The sequence below is a fragment of the Anas acuta genome, chromosome 3 (assembly GCF_963932015.1).
Source record: "Anas acuta chromosome 3, bAnaAcu1.1, whole genome shotgun sequence".
Classification (NCBI taxonomy): Eukaryota; Metazoa; Chordata; class Aves; order Anseriformes; family Anatidae; genus Anas; species Anas acuta.
This window is the reverse complement of record NC_088981.1, coordinates 62,786,184-62,804,482: the sequence shown is the minus strand read 5'-3', so window position 1 is coordinate 62,804,482 and position 18,299 is coordinate 62,786,184. Positions and strand designations below refer to the sequence as shown.

The following is an 18,299-nucleotide window of genomic DNA, read 5'->3' as shown; positions in this document are numbered from 1 at the left end:
GAGCTGTACATTCCACAATCTTTAGTTACATCAGTACCCAGGTTTTGTACCTCTTACATAAAGCAACAGTTTAAATCCCATACGGTACTCAATTGATTTTTTTTAATACACTTCCACATGGGCTAGAAGATCATGGGTTAACATGAACACATGTTGGAAGTCAACAGCTCTGTATCAAAGGCATGATACACAATGTGAAGGTGCCATATATACACATGTAAATGTAGACAGTTACACATTTTCTGTGTATGTATATATATCAGAGGCCTTCTGAACACTTTTGGTAACGGCCTAGTTAGAATTCAGTACTCAAATTAATATAAAAATAAAACAGAGAAAATATCAGCATCGATATTCCATCTCTAGTAGGCAGATTCCTTGGGAAAACTACGCCCCAACTCTCAACCAAGCATACCTGTCCTTGCCAAAACCCACTGTTCTGTTGCAACCCTAATTTTTCTTTTAAAACACACTGTATCAAACATCAACCTTAGTCAGTATTGCCAGCTGCAATTGCCAGAGAGCATAAAGATGACTGGCCAGAGCAATGGTTAAAGGATACACACAGAAACCTCCTGGATGGTCAAAACTAAGCTAAACCAGAGAACTGGGTGCCGGGAACTCAGGCAGACATTTGAGCTGCATGCTCAAACAAGAAAATCTGCGCTACAGAGCAGCTACACAGAAATAATCTACAAGTTAAAATACGCAAGCAGGGAAAACTCCAACTCCAAGATAATGTCTGAATTACTGACACAAATCAGGGAAGAAGAAAAGAACGAGAAAGGATGCAGGGACATGCTATCACCAAGCAGCTTACAATGACTGGCCATGATATATCAGAGAAATAAAGATGTTCTTTCTTTTGGGTCAGGAAGTGATAGGTGTGAAGTGAAGACATAGACCTGTGCATCACCTGCAAAGAGACATCAGCTGAGTTTCTGGTTTTGGATAAATGTATCCTGAGATAAAGTGCAGCAGGAAAAAAAAAAAAAAAAAAAGTGCAGCAGGAAAAAAAAAAAAAAAAAAAGGACAGAATTTATAAAATAAAAATATCAGGGAGAAGAAAATATTCAAATTGCATAACAAAAGAACAATTAGAAAGAAAAATATAAGATACTGCCAAATGTGTTAAAGGCAGCTGACAGATCAAGAAACACTGGGGAACTTGACCTGACACTGACCTCCAGCAGCTGTAATTTCAGTGACAAGCACAGAAGTGTGAAGGCAGGGTGTGGAGAATGGGGTAGAAAATGTAAACTGATGATGATCATGAGATGACTCACAGCTTAACCATGCATGCGTGTTACCAGTCACTGTCAAAGGCATCTATCTGTGCTAGGGAACAGTGAGGGTGACTGATGGGTGCTGCACTGGGTTCCCTCTGTGAGGGTGACTGACTACCAAATGGAAGGCAAGTAGCGAGCCAATGCTGAGGACCAGCACAACTGCCTCAATGGCATCAAAGCAGACAAAAGAGCAGAGCGAAGGGGAAACAAAACCAAAGCATGAAAATAGTCCATCTGTACAAAATAGGTAGGTTGAAAGTGAGTGATAATCGTTAACACCAGCTGACTGAAACCTGGGACAGCAGGCTGGTGAGTGTTGGAGGAAAAGAAAAAAAAGGAAATTCTAGTGTTGGAGGTGGGGATGGAATTCAGAAACTGCAAAGGACAGCCTGGATGAGAAACCAAGACAAGGGCGTGGGCCTCATAGTGAAGAGGAGTCCCCAGACCCTGGCTTCCAACACAAGAAAGGTGAAGGCAGGAGGTATCACCCCAGCACTGGCTGAGCAGGCCGCTGATGCCAGCTGCTTGTCAGCACCCCTCACCTGAAGGTTACAGAGCCCTCCATCTACCTATCTCATCTGCTTATGCATCAGTCCTGTTTCCTTCAGTGATGCATGGCCAGGCGAACTTAAACACCTTACCTGGCAGGTTCTTCCCATTCCAACAACTACCAGCCGAGGCAACCTGAGGGCAGACACCTCTCTGCCTGGCTTTACTTCAGCTGGAAGAAAGCAGTGAGCAGATCTTATGCAGGCCGAGGGATCAGAGGCACAAAACTTGCTCTCAAACCTGCTGAAGCTTGTTCAAACTTTTAGTACATCATTACTGGTACCTACATCATAGCCAAATTAGGCAGGATCAATAATCTCTGCAGTTCAGTGTGAAGATCCTTAAAGAGCTTTGCAATTCCTCTAAAATCAGACTTTAGAAGTACCTAGAATTAGAAAGGACTTTTTTTAACCATTATAATATATTCAGAGAACAAGCAGTTTGGGCTTCCCAATTTCCACTTTTCAGCATTAGAAACGATGTTTACCTGTCCAGAACTGAGAGAACAAGATGTGAGACATCCAAATAAACTAACTTAAGATGCTTCAAACCACGCACCATGAAATAAGTTTTGGAAAAAGATTTTTAACATTTCAAGTTACAAAAAATTGTCGGTGATTTTTAGTTTTAATATGGTTTACCCTTTATACCTCTTTTCTTTTACAGTTGCTTTTATGTTTTTTTTCTCTTTTCAGCTTCTACCTCTTTTTTTCCTTGTTTTTTCTTTGTTTCTGAACAGATCACTTTTTGGGATGGTGTGTGGTTTCTAAACCATTTGTTCTCTGCTTAGTCCCTGCGTGCTAAGTTTTAGATTTAAATCGTCTCTCTCTGTTCCTAACCAATTATTTTCCCTTTTAATCATGCTTCAATTATTTTTAAGATTTAGTAAACAAATCACACAGAAAGTTACCCAAATCCAGTGAAAAATAACGACCTTCAAGGACGTAAAACAGCTGACAAAAGAAGCCTTTCCATAAATACACACAACACTACCCAATAACATTTGGTTCTGGTCCCACAATGAGCACAGGAACCGCGTTTCACAGCAGAGGGTGAGAGCAAGAACCTGTTATCTTCTGCAGAAAGCACACAGACACCTCATTGCTAATACATTGGTCTAAAGAGGTCTGTTTGTGTATCAGCGAGAAAAAAAAAAAACTCATTTTAAGTTCATGCAAAGCTCACTGTCCGCTAGGTGTGTTTTGGACACCTTTACGGGGAGCAGACGCGCCACCCCACAGGATCGCAAATGACCCCAACCAGCTCACTGCTTGCCTCCCAGTCACCAAATCCTGACCCATAAAAAGCAAATCAGTGAATTCATCCTGGCCGTCACCTCTTGTGATACTTTCCCGATACGCCTTGAAAATGACACCAAGTTTTGTAGCCAAAAACCAGCAGCGGTGTCACCCCCCAGCCCCCTGCAGTCACACGGGGCACTACCAGGACGGCGGGGCGGCTCCGTGGCAGGACACACACACACATTTTAGACAGCAGCCATCCTGCGTGGCGAGCAAAGCAGGCTCCCGGGGCTGAAGCGCCTTCCCCAGCAGAGCCTCCCTGCCGCCCGCTATGCGGGAGCGCGCTGCAGCTCTCCACCCCGACACGGGCACCCGGCCCCCTGCTGCCCGCCGCCGCCCCGAGCCCCTGCGCCCCCCTAAGGCGCCGCCGCAGCCCCGCTCAGCCCCGTCCCTGTCCCCGTCCCTGTCCCCGTCCCCGTCCCCCGGGGGAGGCAGGCACCAACCTGCCCGCAGCCCGGCCCGGCTCCAGCTGTGCCCCTTCCCCCGGCAGGGCGGTGCTGCGGAGAAAGCGGCCCCACCAGGAACCACCACCGCGCTGTCGGGGACCGCTGCTGCCAGGGCAGCGGGGTTGTGGCTCCTCCAGTAGTAGTGTGCACAGCTGGAAGCTGGGTTTTCAGCCAAAAACCCTGAGTTCCGGCCCAAGCCGGTGTGGCAGGCAGAGGCCACTGGGATGAGGATCAGCATGGCTAAGTGCTGGCACAACAGCACCGTGCAGCGCTACAGGCTTGGGGCAGAGGGGCTGGAAAGCTGGGCAGAGGAAAAGGATCTGGGGGTGTTGGTGGATGCTCCCCTGGACATGAGCCAGCAGTGTGCCCAGGTGGCCAAGAAGGCCAACGGCATCCTGGCTTGTATCAGGAATAGAGCAGCCAGCAGGAGCAGTAGGTGATCGTCCCCCTGTACTCTGCTCTGGTGAGGCTGCACCTCGAGTGCTGTGTTCAGCTTTGGGCCCCTCGCTACAAGAAGGGCACTGAGGCCCTGGAATCTTACCCAGAGAAGGGCTATGAAGCTGGAGAAGGGCCTGGAGCACAAGTCCTGTGAGGAGCGGCTGAGGGAACTGGGGTTGTTCAGTCTGGAGAAAAGGAGGCACAGGGGAGACCTTACTGCTCTCTACAGGTACCTGAAAGGAAGCTGTGGGGAGCTGGGGGTCAGCCTCTTTTCACAGGTAAGTACTGATAGGACCGGAGGGAATGGCCTCAAGTTGTGCCAGGAGAGGTTCAGCATGGAAATGAGGAGACATTTCTTCTCAGAAAGAGCAGTCAGGCACTGGGACAGGTTGCCCAGGGAGGTGGAGGAGTCACTGTCCCTGGGGATGTTCAAGGAAAGGTTGGACCTGGTGCTTAGAGACATGGTTTAGTGGGTAATGTTGGTGGTAGGTGGCTGGTTGGACCAGATGGTCTTGAAGGTCTTTTCCAACCTTAACGATTCTATGATTCAAGAAGTTAATGTGTCCCTGTCCCCATCCATCCAGGATGACACCTTGCACCACAACACGTGCCTCTGCCCCCAGAGCCCTGCCTGCAGCCAGGCTTAACTTCAGTCAGTATATTTGGCTGTCCCAACCCCTGCGGCCACGGCCCCTGCCCACACCAGGCCTGCCCTCCACACCCATGCAGCTTATTGCCACAGGCCCTGTGCTGCCATCATAAGGAGGAATGCCCACTCTGTGCTAACACGTGTCTGGTTTGTGTTGTTCTAGGTGTGAGCAGCTACCAAAAGGAGAGCTCCTGGCCACTGCCTCCCCAGCATCAGGTACCGCTCACTGGCACCAGCACTCTGCAAGCTGTCCCTGCATGGAAAGTAATTCATCCTGGAGATTCAATGTAAACTTAAAGCTGGCATGAAATGACACTGTTACAGCCCTACCTGTCCTGTCTTTCCCCTGGCCGTTTGTTTTACCTCCTGGAAGGACGTGTGCTGCCCCACCAGGAACTAGACTGAGGAAAATAAATGCTCGTTTCAATGCAGATCACTTTGAATACACAGCTGCTTTGTGTATTCAAAGCAATATGCAAATGCCTGCTGCTCTTTATTGCTATGTCTTTGTTAATATACATATGTAAGATGACTCACTTTAAAGTATTTGTAGCCTGAATAAAAAAATATGCTTGGAAATACTTCTCCACCTTTATTAAAACTGTTTTTCAACGTAACTGTCAATACAAATGGCATAAAGTTGGTCTAGTTGATTAAATATTATGATTGAACATGCAAAGGATTTCAATTAATCATACATTTGGAAAAACAGAATCTTTGCACTCTGAACAGATATTTCTAATTTTCTATTGTTAAGAGATCCTGTAAGAATATGAAATATTCTGGTCTCAGATGGCAATATCTTCATAGAACAGACAGTTTCATTTTCCTTATTATGACATTCCCAGCATTCATAGAAATATTACAAGAGGTGAGCTTGCCTCTTATTTCAGTGTAAAGACTTTTTTCTCTTGTTTGCAGAGGAGAGATTTTTCCAGCAGGATTCAGTCATGTATTTATTACTGTAAAACCTCAGTCCCAAGTCAGAAATCTGCACTAGTGAAGAAGCTTTCAGCATGTCCTGCTCCAATGCCGTATCCTCTTCTGTTGAAGCAATGTCCAGGCATTGTCCTAACTGTCCTAAGCAGAGGAGAGTGGTGGTGGTTGGAAGCTCGTGGTTTTCCAGGGAACATATTGCCACCTAGCAGCGCTCAGAGAAAGTAGCACAAACCTGACCTTAAGTTTCATAGTTTGTCTCACTTGTCATTGTGTTGTTTCATGTATAACACGATGATTGGAAAAGGATATATTTAGACTACAGAGTGAGGAATGGAGGAAAACAGACTAATTGTACCCTCCTCTGATTACTTATGTGTTGAAAATTCCACCAGCAGGACAGTGACACTAGTTCCTGCATGCTTTAATGTACAATAAGAGAGAGAGAGGCACACAATCCTGTAAATAGCTTCTTGTTCTTATTTATGCAAACAATCCCACTGATTTCAATAACACTTTCTCCTTGTAATGCTAAGCCAGTACTGCCATAGGAGAGCCAGGTCATCACTTGAATTATTGAGTATGTTCCTGTTTCCTATCACTGACCCCAAAGCAACTTCATTACAGCTGATGGCTGTGTACTGGCTAAAAGAACAAAGCCCCGCTCTCAGATCCAAGGCTGCCAGACTGAAATATTGAATTCCAATATATACAAAGCTCCATGGTACTATTTTTACAAACTCCTTTCAGAGTCACTGAACAAACCAATGACAGATTGGGGCTTACATCTTAGGAATTATTAGATACTAACTGACACACAACCCCATGGTCAATTCATAACGAGTCCCTTAACTGTAATTTTCAGGATGAAAATGTCATCCACTCTGTTTGGAAAAATAACAGGCCAATGATCTAACATATACTCCAGAGACTAGATCCACAAAAATGACTCGGTACCTGCATTCTATTTCTAAAACCTTTCTCAAATTTAAATCTCAAAATCATGATGCTCTGTTTCTCCTCCCCAAGCAGCTGTCTAACTCTGGAGGCTCTCAAGTCCCATTGGTGCTTGACAGCCTCACTTCATGGGAAGAGACAATTCATATCAGACTGGCTAACAAGACTAGCACCCCAGTTGTCTCTCCTGTCCTCACTGCAAATACTTGAAATACCCCTGAGCTGCTGCAGCTTTCTATACACAGCCCCACATGCCAAGTTAAATTTGGTTTGATTTCGTTGGGCTGGGGCTGGCTGGGAACAGCACAGCCACTGTGCATACCTCAGGACTGTAACCTTATCAGTCACTTGTGTGTCAGCCTGTCCTTCTCATGAACCAAAGCAATCAGCACTCAAGACCAGGGCTGCTTCCCACCTCAGATTCCATCACTGAGCATGTCTACAAAGGGCTCAGCTCTTTCTGGGTAGCTCCATACCCATCCCACCATGGTGTGTTGATTCAACATTGTCAACCCATGCCATTTAAGGGTCACCATCCTGTGGGCTGACCTGGCTCCACCAAGACACAGCTGGAAGAAGAGGTGAGGAAGCATCTGCAAGGAAGCACCCGCCTGTTGTACAGTGGCATGGGAACCATCACCCAGCAGGGCTGAGTGCCCTCTTCTGCCCCAGAAAATGAGCTTGTTTCTCTGATCACCACTCTGGCATGTTCTAGGGAAGCTAAGGGAGACCAGCCCAGGCCTTCGTGCCAAAAGCTATTTCACTTGCTGTAGCATAATTAAATATTCATTAGGCCAGAGAAAAGGAAAGAGGTGCAGCGTGGCCACAGCTTGATGTTTGCTCAGTCTCTCGGTGACCCAGCAAATATTGATGTATTTAAACATTAATACCTACTGTAAGTTATTACATGCAGTATAGAGCAGTTTGAACAAGCACGATGAAGCAAGTTCTTGTTCTCCAAAGACCTCTGTCTGGTTATGGCTCAGCGCTAGAAGAACAGGCCTGGTGTGGCTGCTGCCAAAGGGCAAGCAAGCCCCTGCTGTGTGGTCCCACCTTTCACTGTTACCAGCACCGTCATTTGTTGGACATTAATTTGCTGGCATGAAGCGTATACTATACAAAAATAAGCTTGTGTGGGGTTTACCTTCCTACACAAGAGCTTATTTCCCAATACTGCTTAATTTACAGTACATCTTGAATTAGCAGCTCACCCCCACAGAGGGATGGTGGTCCCATGCTTCTTTCTCTTCCTTCCTGGGAATGAGGGTGACTGCACAGTGAGCCAGCTGAGCTCACCCAACGGGCAGAAAACTGTTTTAGCACAACATCTAGTGTTTGGTTTGTTCCCAGGGCCAATGAACTGAACCAGACTGGCTTGCTACCAGGTGACCCTCAGGAACACAGAAATAGGGGAAAGAAGTAGGAGGAAACCTCAGGCAGAAGGCTGTCCTGTGTTAGCAGCGCTGAGCTATCAAATGTCGTGTTTTTATACCTGGCTCCCATGGTGGACAGGGTATTGCCAATTTGAGGAGAAGGAACAGGTTAGAAAATACGTGCCCCAAGAAAAAGCTGAGAGCCATGTGAGCATCTCTGAGGGGCAGCTAGTCACTGCATCAGGTTAATTGTACTGGAAAAGCTCAGCCTAAATCCCTCTGAAGATCCACCTCTATTTCTTCCCTCTTTCTCAGTTGCCTCTTGCCAGTGTTCTATAAAATTTCATATTAAAAAAAAAAAAAAAGGCATTGTACCTTTTTCTCCAAGAGTCTTTGAATTGCATAGAAGTAGGCCAGGTGATAATTGCACAGCACATTGTAGTGCTGCTTAAATGTCAGCTGTTAATTAAAAGCCTCTCCTGAAAATGGGCCATTAATTAGGACAAAAGCAGCCATCCTTTATGGGTTCTCACTAACCAGTGAGGAAAAAAAAAAAAACCAAACAAAACAAAACATTATTTTAGCATTGATATTGGAATTGTTAACTTTTATTTGATGGGGCTTATTTACTATTTAAAGAAAAAAAATAAGAGAAAATGTAACACTGAATTTATTGTACTTTCTTTTAAAGAGAGTATAAAATAGATATTCTGGCACAAGAATATTCACATGTACACAGATTGTGATAGAAAATATTTCAATGTTAGCTCCAGATGTCTCTAGCAGTTGTATAACTTCAGTAGGAATGCTAAAACTCTGTAGATACTAAAACACAGCTCTAACCTGCAAAACAGCCCATTGTGGCATTTAACATACGTCTTTCTGTTCACAAGCAAATAGCACTATCTGCATAACAATGTTACACAGGCACCAAAATGTTTGCTAAATCAGGGCCAGAAAGTGAGGCTTCCTCTGAAGCTTTTCTAAACCACCCTGAATCATTAGGGAGAATCATCATATCGATAAAAGGTCCAAATTTCCCAGGCCAAAGAGTCACGGATCTTAACCATTTCACATTTTTTCCTCTCTGGCCCAGGTTCAGCAAGGCAATTAAGACCCTGAGTAGTCCAGTCGATGTCAGTGACACACAAGCACTTTGCTGAATCAGGCCCATCCTGCCTGCCAAACCTCGTGCTCTCTCTCCTTGCAGTGCATTAAAGATTTCCACAGAGCACTTGCAGAATTTATCTGTAGCTGCAGCATGAAATTACAGTAGGTGTTGGCAGTTTCATGCCTATGCCTCAGGTCCATCCACCAGCAACCACGGAGTGAGCTGGTGAAAGATTTTTGTCTTTTGCAACAGTGCCATGGCATTTGCATGAACTACATTGAGGCACATGGCTGGAGATGCATAACAATGATAAATAATCTCATTTGTGATGAAGGCTTTATCCACATAGTGGCCAGATCTCGTAGCTTTATCTCAGGTAGCAGCAAGAGCTAAGGCAAGCACTTGCTTCTCCCAAAATCTTCCCACTCCGGAGGAAAAACATGATGGATGCAATGCTGGGGTTGCTGCTAAATGAACAGAATTGGATGTTGCTTTAAGGCAGCATTGTTCCCTACTTTCATTTGCTTTTTCATTGGTTTTCATCCTTCTTGCCTGGCCATCGTTCTGTTTGCTTACCATATTTTTATACTTCACATTTTATAGATAAAGAGCAAATTGTAGCAGTGAGAATTAGGCAGCAGCGGGAGCTGCAGAGTACTTCTCTTTAAAAGCAGAGGTGTTTTTATTTGTCTGAAGGGCACGTTATGTAAGCGTATCGCTTCTGCAGCTGAGATATTTCAAAAGATAAATAAGGAGGCTCTCAGCTGGCCTGAGGCTGAGCAGCCTGCCTGCTCCTATGACCCCATCCCCACTGGGGCTGCTAGGCCTTACACCGAGATGCTGACCAGCTTAGGGTTTGCCTGGTAATAGGCCACAATGAATGGAAACACAACGCATTTAAGAATACTGCAGTGGTAGATGAGGAAACTGATAAAAAGAAGTTTTTGACTGACTTCAGAGATTTCATGGTTACCCATGAAGATTTTCAAAATAGTGTTAAAGAACTAATTCTGGCTGTGATCAAGTCTCTGAATAAGTTAATTTAGGAATAAATTCATACCTACACATTAGTGTCTTTTGTTGTTGTTTTGCTTTTTGGGAGGGGGTGTATTTTTTTTTTTTTCAAAAGAAAAATCTTACGTATCTGCTGTTCTTAGAACCTTCAAAGACAATCAGCACCTGCGTTTTTCCTCCAATGAAAGCATAATCCTGCACACTTGTAACAATTTAACTCATCACCCTTTTTATAATGTTAAAATTTACTGCTCTTGTGGCATAACTCAAAGCTAGAGTCAAAGGCAGAGAGATCTGGAGGCAAAACATATCTTTCATGACTCCTGTTCTTCCTGCACTGACCCATCTCCGTGTGTTGACAGAAAACAGCTGGACAAACAGCATATGAAATCTCCATTAATTGACTTTTTGGAAGTAGATAATTTAAGCCCAAAATATCACTGAACCTGAATAACACAGGCACATGAGTATCTTTGAGTTACCTTGTAATTTGTGCTATGTTTTCACTAGCAGTGCAGTCCATCTATATTTTACAAAAGTCAGTGTAGGTAGGTGCACAGTGCCAGCTGGCTTAAACTAGCAGGGGAGCCAAATCACTTGATTACCAGTGGTAATTAGGGGAACCTGTGCTAACTAGCAGGCTGGAGTCAGCCTGAGCTTAAATTAATGTGATCTGTGTCATTGCAGCAGGGTTGCCCCTGCTTGCATTGGTTGCATATCATCTGTTTTTTTTTACCTTCAGACAGCTTTATTTTGGGATGCTGCTGAAGATATGATCAGCCTACCCTGAACGGCACAAAGCAATGAAAAGATCATTACATCACTTTTATCATCTATCTCTATTGCCTTTCAAATACATGTGAATAAATCTGGATTTAAATTATTAACAAAAAGTGTTAGTCTTCATAGAATGCTTTTCTGTCTTTCTGGTATTTAAATAACATTTATACCCCCCTTCCCCCCCAGTAATATAGTAAAAAAAACAAATTTTACAAGCTTTTAACTGCTGAATCAAACAAATAAATCATAATTTGTAATGCATCCAATGCAGACAGTTATTTTTTCTGCTCCTACAGAGGTGATGATGAGGCACCGTGCCACTATTTCAGAAAGTGGTTAGGATTTGTGTGGTTTTTCCCCCTGCACTTGTTAGCCAGGCGTTACTGGCTGGCTGGGTCGGTCTGCTTAGATGGGAGCTGACGTGTGCATGCTCACAGCGCTGAGCAAGGGTCTGGGAGCAGCTTTGCAAGAAGCCAGAGGAGCTACGTGACCTGACAGCAGGGATGCTCTGCCGGTGGGGTCAGGCTGAGAGCAAGCGAGCATTCCCCATCCGTAAAGACGCTGGCTAGAGGAGCCTCCTGCCCTTCCATTCACCTCCCTTCCCCTTCTGCGTTATGAGAGAGGAACAGCTAGGCAGACATCCTTTATAAAGCATTTTGTAAGACTGGATACTGTTATTATTTACCAAATATGATCAAACATTTGTGTCCATGTATATTTCAGCAGCTTCTGACCTGTGCAGTATTCCCTTTGTTGTTTCCTCATCAACACAGGATGAGATAGGGATGGAGCATCATCAAATCTTTATAAAAACAACAACAACAAAAACTGGAAACTAAAATAACAGAAATGAATCTTTATATAGGCCATACATAAAGGTGCTGTATAGGGAATTAGCTTCAACTCAAGCCCGGGTGGTGAAAAGCCTGCTTGGGACCTGGCACCAAAACTGCCTACAAAGTAGGAGTCCAAAGCACTGCCTTAAATGTGATGCAGGTCTTTGAGACAAAGGTGGAAAAAAATGGGTTGAGGCACAGGACAACAGAAGCCTGTAGGATGTCTTCTACAGCAGAGGCCAACAGCTTTGCAAGAGTTTTGTTTCCAGGCACCCAGAATGTCACCCCAGAAATTCGGAGAAGCTTATGGGTGAGGAGGTATGGGTAAGTGCACGTTAGCATGTACTTCTGTGGTGCTGTAGGTTCAGTGAAATCCTGGTTGTCAAGCGTCTTCTTCCCTGTCTTTACAGGGAAGGGTGTTCACTGGGAGGGGTTTATTTGGGGCTGGCATCCTCACTGCCAGCCCCTGCAGCTGCTATGTTGCAGCCTGGTAGAGGAACAAATGCTCGCAGCCTCCAGTGCTCCCTGACACTATGGCTGGTGCTGTAAGAGGTCAGCAGCAAGGGTGGACCTGGTAGCTCATAACAAGGGGGAAGCCTTGGAGAGAGCCAGATCATCTGGAGTAGAAATTTGCTTTATGCCTTTTTTCCCCACCTCTACCCCTTCCCTTCTTGATAACCAACTTGATTATGGCATCTGTTTTTTCTCCTGGCTCCTGCAATAAGGAAGGTTTGCCTGTTTTTGCTTTGGTTTTGAAGCATGAAGATGCTTTTGTAAGAGCCCACCTAGCCAGATGGCTGCTTCTGCTGGTCTTAATGCTTCAGTAAGCGAATGCAAATTGTCAGATTACATCACCCTCTGAACATACATGAGTTTGCATGCATTGCTTGTTTATGGCATAATAACTTCAGAGCTAACCAGCAATGCAGCAAGAGAAGCAAGGCCCAGGAATGAGGACCACCACAGCCTCTCAGTATATCTTGTCTTGGGCTACAGGCCATGATCATGTGCTGAACTAGTGTGGATTAGAGGCATTACACTAGTGTTTCTCTGCGTTTGAGAACAGTGCTGCTGAAGTTCATACCCTCCACCCTCCTCTGGGAGCTCATTCCTAACTCCTAACATTCCTAATCTTTTTGACATTTCATCTGCCTTGACCTGTGCTCTAACGTTCCTTTCTGGGCTTGGTCTGCCCAATATGTGGAGCTGCACGTACCTTACAGCCATTCATACCAAGGAAACCTCTGTTTTTTCCTACACAGGCAGTCAGATACAGCAGCTATTAGCACTGTTTCTGGCACATGTAGCTTTTCTTTGGCACCAGCCTCACACCCATATGCACTGAATCATAGGGCTGTATCCGTATCTGTCACCTACAAGCAGAATGAGCCCAGCAAAGGATTTTATTGTTGTAATATGGTCATCTGCCTTATATATTGGGGGCTTCCTGACACACTTTCCCAGGTTTTACAGCCCATGTGATGTGGGTAGTCTAAGGACGTTGACTGCCTTGCCTGATTCTCCCAGGAACATGACAGCAATGTGGGGAGTGCAGCAAATCTATACGGACTGCAACCCATGAGCAGTCGAGCTTTCATCCCCTTGTAGTAATAACATTTCTTTCTTTTCGAGGGGGCTGCTCCTCTCTTCTTTCCTTATAAAGTAAAGCCAGGAAAGAACAAGGAGCAAGACATTAATAACAATGGCAAGTTTATACTGTGAAGACAGAAGGTAAGTGTCAGAAGAATAAAAAGGAGGAGGGGGGGGAGAAGGCTGGTGGGGTGTTGTGCACAGAGAGCTTGCTTGGCCTGGCCGAGACAGGAGACAATCAAACCTATTTACAAAGGCGGTGTTGGCAGGTCAACACTTTTGATATGAAGCAGGAGTCCTTTTTTGTGGATGTGGTTTCTGAGTTTTGCAGCTTCAGAGCTTATGCTGACAGGTGAGCACAGTCTGTGTGGCATATCAGCGCCCAGGTACCATCCTGTCTGGGGTGGCTGAATGACACAGAGCAAAATCCATTTATTGAGGCTTGCATGAGAAAAACAAGATTAATTTCTCTAGCATTTCTTCATGGTGACCCACCTAGAGAAGAAATCAGAAAGCAATCTTTGTTTTATTTATATAGATTGATAGGTGTGTGTGTGTATACAAATTGTATTGGTCCAGTTTGACCTCACCATGCTGTTTGAAAGAGTGGCATATTTCGATGATCCTGAGGTATCTACTCTACATACCCTTGCCTTGTCATAGAACCAAAATGGTAGTTTTAGTGGTGGGATCACCCTGGTCTCAGACCTCTTTTATGAGAGAAGAGTGGATGTGGAGAGAGAGGACACAAAATTATTGTCCAAGCACACCCTTCAACAGGGGCTGCACTGAGTTTCCAGAGGAAAACATGAGGAGGGGCTTGGTTTAGTCCTTGGGACTGGAAGGTCATATAAACAGCATGGTCATGGCAAACAGGACAAAGAGGAGAACACCATGACTATAGCAGGACAGAGGAACAAATGGCATTATAGCTGGCACTTTGGTGATGTTAATGATACAACTTCAGGAAAAGCAAGATAGCAATCAATATGCATTTTGGTTTGGCATGGTATTCATAAAGCAAGTCTGACTTGCTACAGATACAGAAGTCTTGCACCTTGGGCTTACCCCAGATCATAGACTTCAGGAGTTACAGCTTCTTTTTAGGAGAATGCTTCAACTTCTCATGCACTGCTGTCTTCAACTCCTTGTGAGGGACGCCAGGCTTCCCACAGTGGAGATGCCAGAGGAAGGACACCAACAGGCAGGCCCTCAGTCCCTGGCAAGGATGAGGAGGTGAGGAAGGCAGCCCCGTTCTGCAGCATTATGCTTCACCATGAAGACTCACACGTGCCTTGGCTTGATTTCATCAACCTGGTGCCCTTGCAAGGAGAAGATATCAGCTTCCATGGGGTGCTCCATGTTGGCAGAGAAATACTGTGATGGGAACCAGTGGCTGAGATTTAGTTCCAGGGGAGACATCTTCCATGCTCTCAAGTGAAAAAATAGATGCTGGTATTCTAAGCCCACATGGGTGTAGTGAGGAATCAACCACAGCAACAAATGCCAAGAGAATGAGTGGACCTTTAAGCTCTTGGTGTGCATTTGACTCAAATGTCTTCCAATCAAATTCCCAAGTAATTGTGCTCTATGTAGGAATAAATCAGTGAAACCACAGAATCACAGAATGGTTTGGGTTGGAAGGGACCTTAAAGACCACCCAGTCCCAACCCCCTGCAGGGACACCTCCCACCAGACCAGGTTGCCCAAATCCCCATCCTGCCTGGCCTTGAACACCTCCAGGGATGGGGCATCCACAGCTTCTCCAGGCAACCTGTACCAGGGCCTCACCACCCTCTGTTTTGCTCATCTGGTCAGGCTGTCCTGGCTTCGGTGTCTATAAATCAGGGTTGAGTGCCATCAAGTGCCATCCTGAGTCAGCGTGTTGCGGAAGGCCAAATGCTCCCTGGGAATAAAACCAAACATTTTAAATAATATCACTGTGGGCAGGGCATGTATCATGTTATAACCTAAACTTCAGTCAATGGTGTCACAAATTACAAGATGTTGTGGCTGTCCTACCAAGCCCATCTCCAGCTGTAGCTGCCAAGGTGGGAGCTGCCAGCTGTTCCTCTGTAATCCAACAGCCCAGCATCATGCCCTCCCCCTGCCCTGGCTCCAATCCTGCAGTCAGAGACAGGCAGCAGAAGTTGAATCGCGGTAATTATAAAACTGCCTTGACACAGTCAGCAGGCAGAAACAGATGTGTGTCCATCTTGCTGTGATATAATCCAACACTTGCTGTTAAATGTGCTTTCAACTGTGTTTCAGGAGGTGGTTCCTCATTCCTGTTGAGTGAAGAAATCAGCAGCCTGACAGCCACAAGCTGCTTTCTGAACATGGTATGGGCCTCATCAACAGTGAAGAGAAATGGGCGCTGTGTGACCTGGTTGAAGCTGGCTTTGGCTAGAGGTTTGCAAAGTGACTGGTTGGAGCAGCTGGTCCCACCAAACCAGGCTGAAGTACCTCCAGACCAGCCTCGTTCTTTTTCCTTATTGATCCAGTTGCTCATGGGGCCTAAGTGATTTGGCCACGGAAGGTGAGCAAAGAGACAGTTTCCTGCCATTGTGGGCAGAACACACCTATTTGTCACTGTAAGATGAGCTTTTTCAAGCTCCCTCCTCAGGACTAGATCCCTCTGCGTCCACAGCCACACTCAGCTAACGGCCCAAGCCTGCTAACATGCAGCAACTCTAAAGCAAGCTTCAGGTTCATGGACACTGGTGGTGTTACAAAACAGCTGCAGCAGACCGATGGATCTGGCCAGCGTGGTAATCAAATATTCGGGAACCTGTGTGGGAACAAATGGGAGAGTGTAAAAACAGTTGACTGTGGGAAGGTTTTTGTGGGAGAACTGAGGAAAAAATATCCTGTGGTGCCAAAGACTGATGGTATTTTGAAATTGCTCATTGCGAAGCTTAGTTATTGCTCTGCATATCTATGCCAGGGAATACTCTATTCCCTTCCATACAGTTACCAGGGAAATTAAATAGGAGGTTGCTACTATTTCAGGGCTCAGAATGAAAAATAAGAGTGCTGGTTTGCTGCAGCAGAGTGAATTTACAGGAAGTTTCTGGGACAGGCTGTTGAACCAGACTGAAAAGTGCCCAGGGAACTTTACTGTTCTTGTCAAAAGCAGCCCAAGGCTGATTCTCCAAGCAGGATGAATTACAGTGGATGTGTGCACCTCTCACCTTGCCTGCAGTGTGGAGGGACAGAAGTTGGATGTGCAGATGCTACTCAGTAAAGCACAGCTCTGCCTCTGTTAAAGGTGCTGCAAAGACCTCACTGGGGTGAGTGCTTTTCTGCTGCTAAACTACCGCTGTGCCTCACTTATAACCCCTGGTTGTTCCTCTGACAGATGCACACAGATACAAGGAGGTGGCTAAGAGAGGCTGAGCACTGCTATCAGGGCTCAGGGAAGCACTGGGGCTGAAACAGTGACCAGAGGAATTGCTGCGGCATGGCACAAAGGCATGCACACCATTCACCGGGCAGTCTGATTTATTTTTCCACCAACCTAAAACAGCTCAGGCGTTTATTGATGCAGGGATCTGGCATTAACAATGAGGATAATGCGGAGAAGCAGAGATATCTGCTATATGGATTATTTATTTATTTATTTATGTATACAGCTTCCCGAGGAGGAGAAGCACAGAGGGAGGTGCTGGTCTCTTCTCCATGGTAACTGATGGCGAGACATGCGGGAACAGCACAAGGCTGCTCCAGAGAGGGTCAGATTGGGCATTAAGGCAAATGTCTTTACTGTGAGAGTGGTCACACACTGGAATAGGCTTGTGAGAGAGGCGATCGATGCCTCATGCCTGTCAGTGTTTGAGAGGCATTTGGACAATGCCTCCAATAACATGTTTTAACTTGTGGTTAGCCCTGAAGTGGTCAGGCAGTTGAACTGGATGATCTTTGAAGATCCCTTTCAACTGAGCTATCCCATCCCATCCCATCCCATCCCATCCCATCCCATCCCATCCCATCCCATCCCATCCCATCCCATCCCATTACATCAAGTCACTACAGGAAGAGCAGTGGCAAGCAAAATCCTCCCCTAAGTTATACCCTGATAACTTCATAACATAAGACATGGTACAACAGTATGGAATTCCCTCGTAGTTCCTCCAAGATGCTCCTTCTTCCTCTGTGCTCTGTAATGGCACATGAATAATGCATCCTCTGCCATCAGCACTCCAAGTCAGAGGGATGAGCGATCTCCTATGAGGAACCATGTCTTCATTTCATTGACAGCGTATCAAATGCCAAAAGTCCCCAGTGAGCTGCAGAGCATCTATTTGAACAAATGACAGGGGATCAGGGCAAAGAAGAACACGATGTTAAGCAGATAGTGCTGAGCGGTGCCTCTCTGCCACTGGGACAAGCTGCACTGGCTGACTCCCGTGGTTGCTGGGACAGTGTGAGGTGAAATGGGAGAGCTCAAGACCCCTGAAAACAGAGCAGGCCAGCCAATGCTACACCTCAAAGTATGGCACTGCTGTGCCCTGAATTCATGCCCAAAGGGACAGGAGACATTTTCAGATGCTGCTTCAGACCTCTGCTCTCCTCCTCGCTCTCTCTGCCTGTAGCTGCAGACGTCTCAGTTCTCCCTCAGTGACACGTAAAACAACTGGCTGTGCATCTGTCAAATCTGTGAAATATTTACCAAAAATATCACAATTTGTGGTTTTGCTAGAAATGCCACAAGGGGGAAGAACTGCATTATTTACAGGGCAGCATTCCTATGAAAAATTTGGTCTGCGCGGGGAAATGAGTTTGCTCTTCATACCCTCTGTTGGGTGAGGCAGGGAGGGAAGGAGAAGGAAGGACAAGACCCAAGGAAACCTCAAACTCTTCAAACTATTCTGTTTCTCTATTTAGCTTGGCCAAACTGACAAGTTCTACATCACATTGGGGTAAATATATATAAACAAATTCTGGCCTATATAAAATCAATCTATTTTAAAAGTATTCATAGCTTTGCTCCTGGACAAACTGCTTTTGCTTAAATTTTTCAGTAATCT

The 18,299-nt window shown here is 45.5% G+C and overlaps 1 protein-coding gene across 2 annotated transcripts in view; it reads right to left on the bottom strand.

Moving 5' to 3' along the window:
- Nucleotides 1-3,734, bottom strand: part of ECHDC1 (ethylmalonyl-CoA decarboxylase 1) — a 41,552-nt gene extending 37,818 nt beyond the window's left edge. The window contains exon 1 of one of the 2 annotated variants that reach the window (XM_068677503.1): nt 3,583-3,734. The gene's annotated coding sequence lies outside the window, so the exon portion shown is untranslated. Of the gene's footprint in view, nt 1-2,125; nt 2,151-3,582 lie in introns of those variants that run through there. The other variant, XM_068677504.1, reaches the window with a different exon arrangement.
- Nucleotides 3,735-18,299: the final 14,565 nt, after the last annotated feature.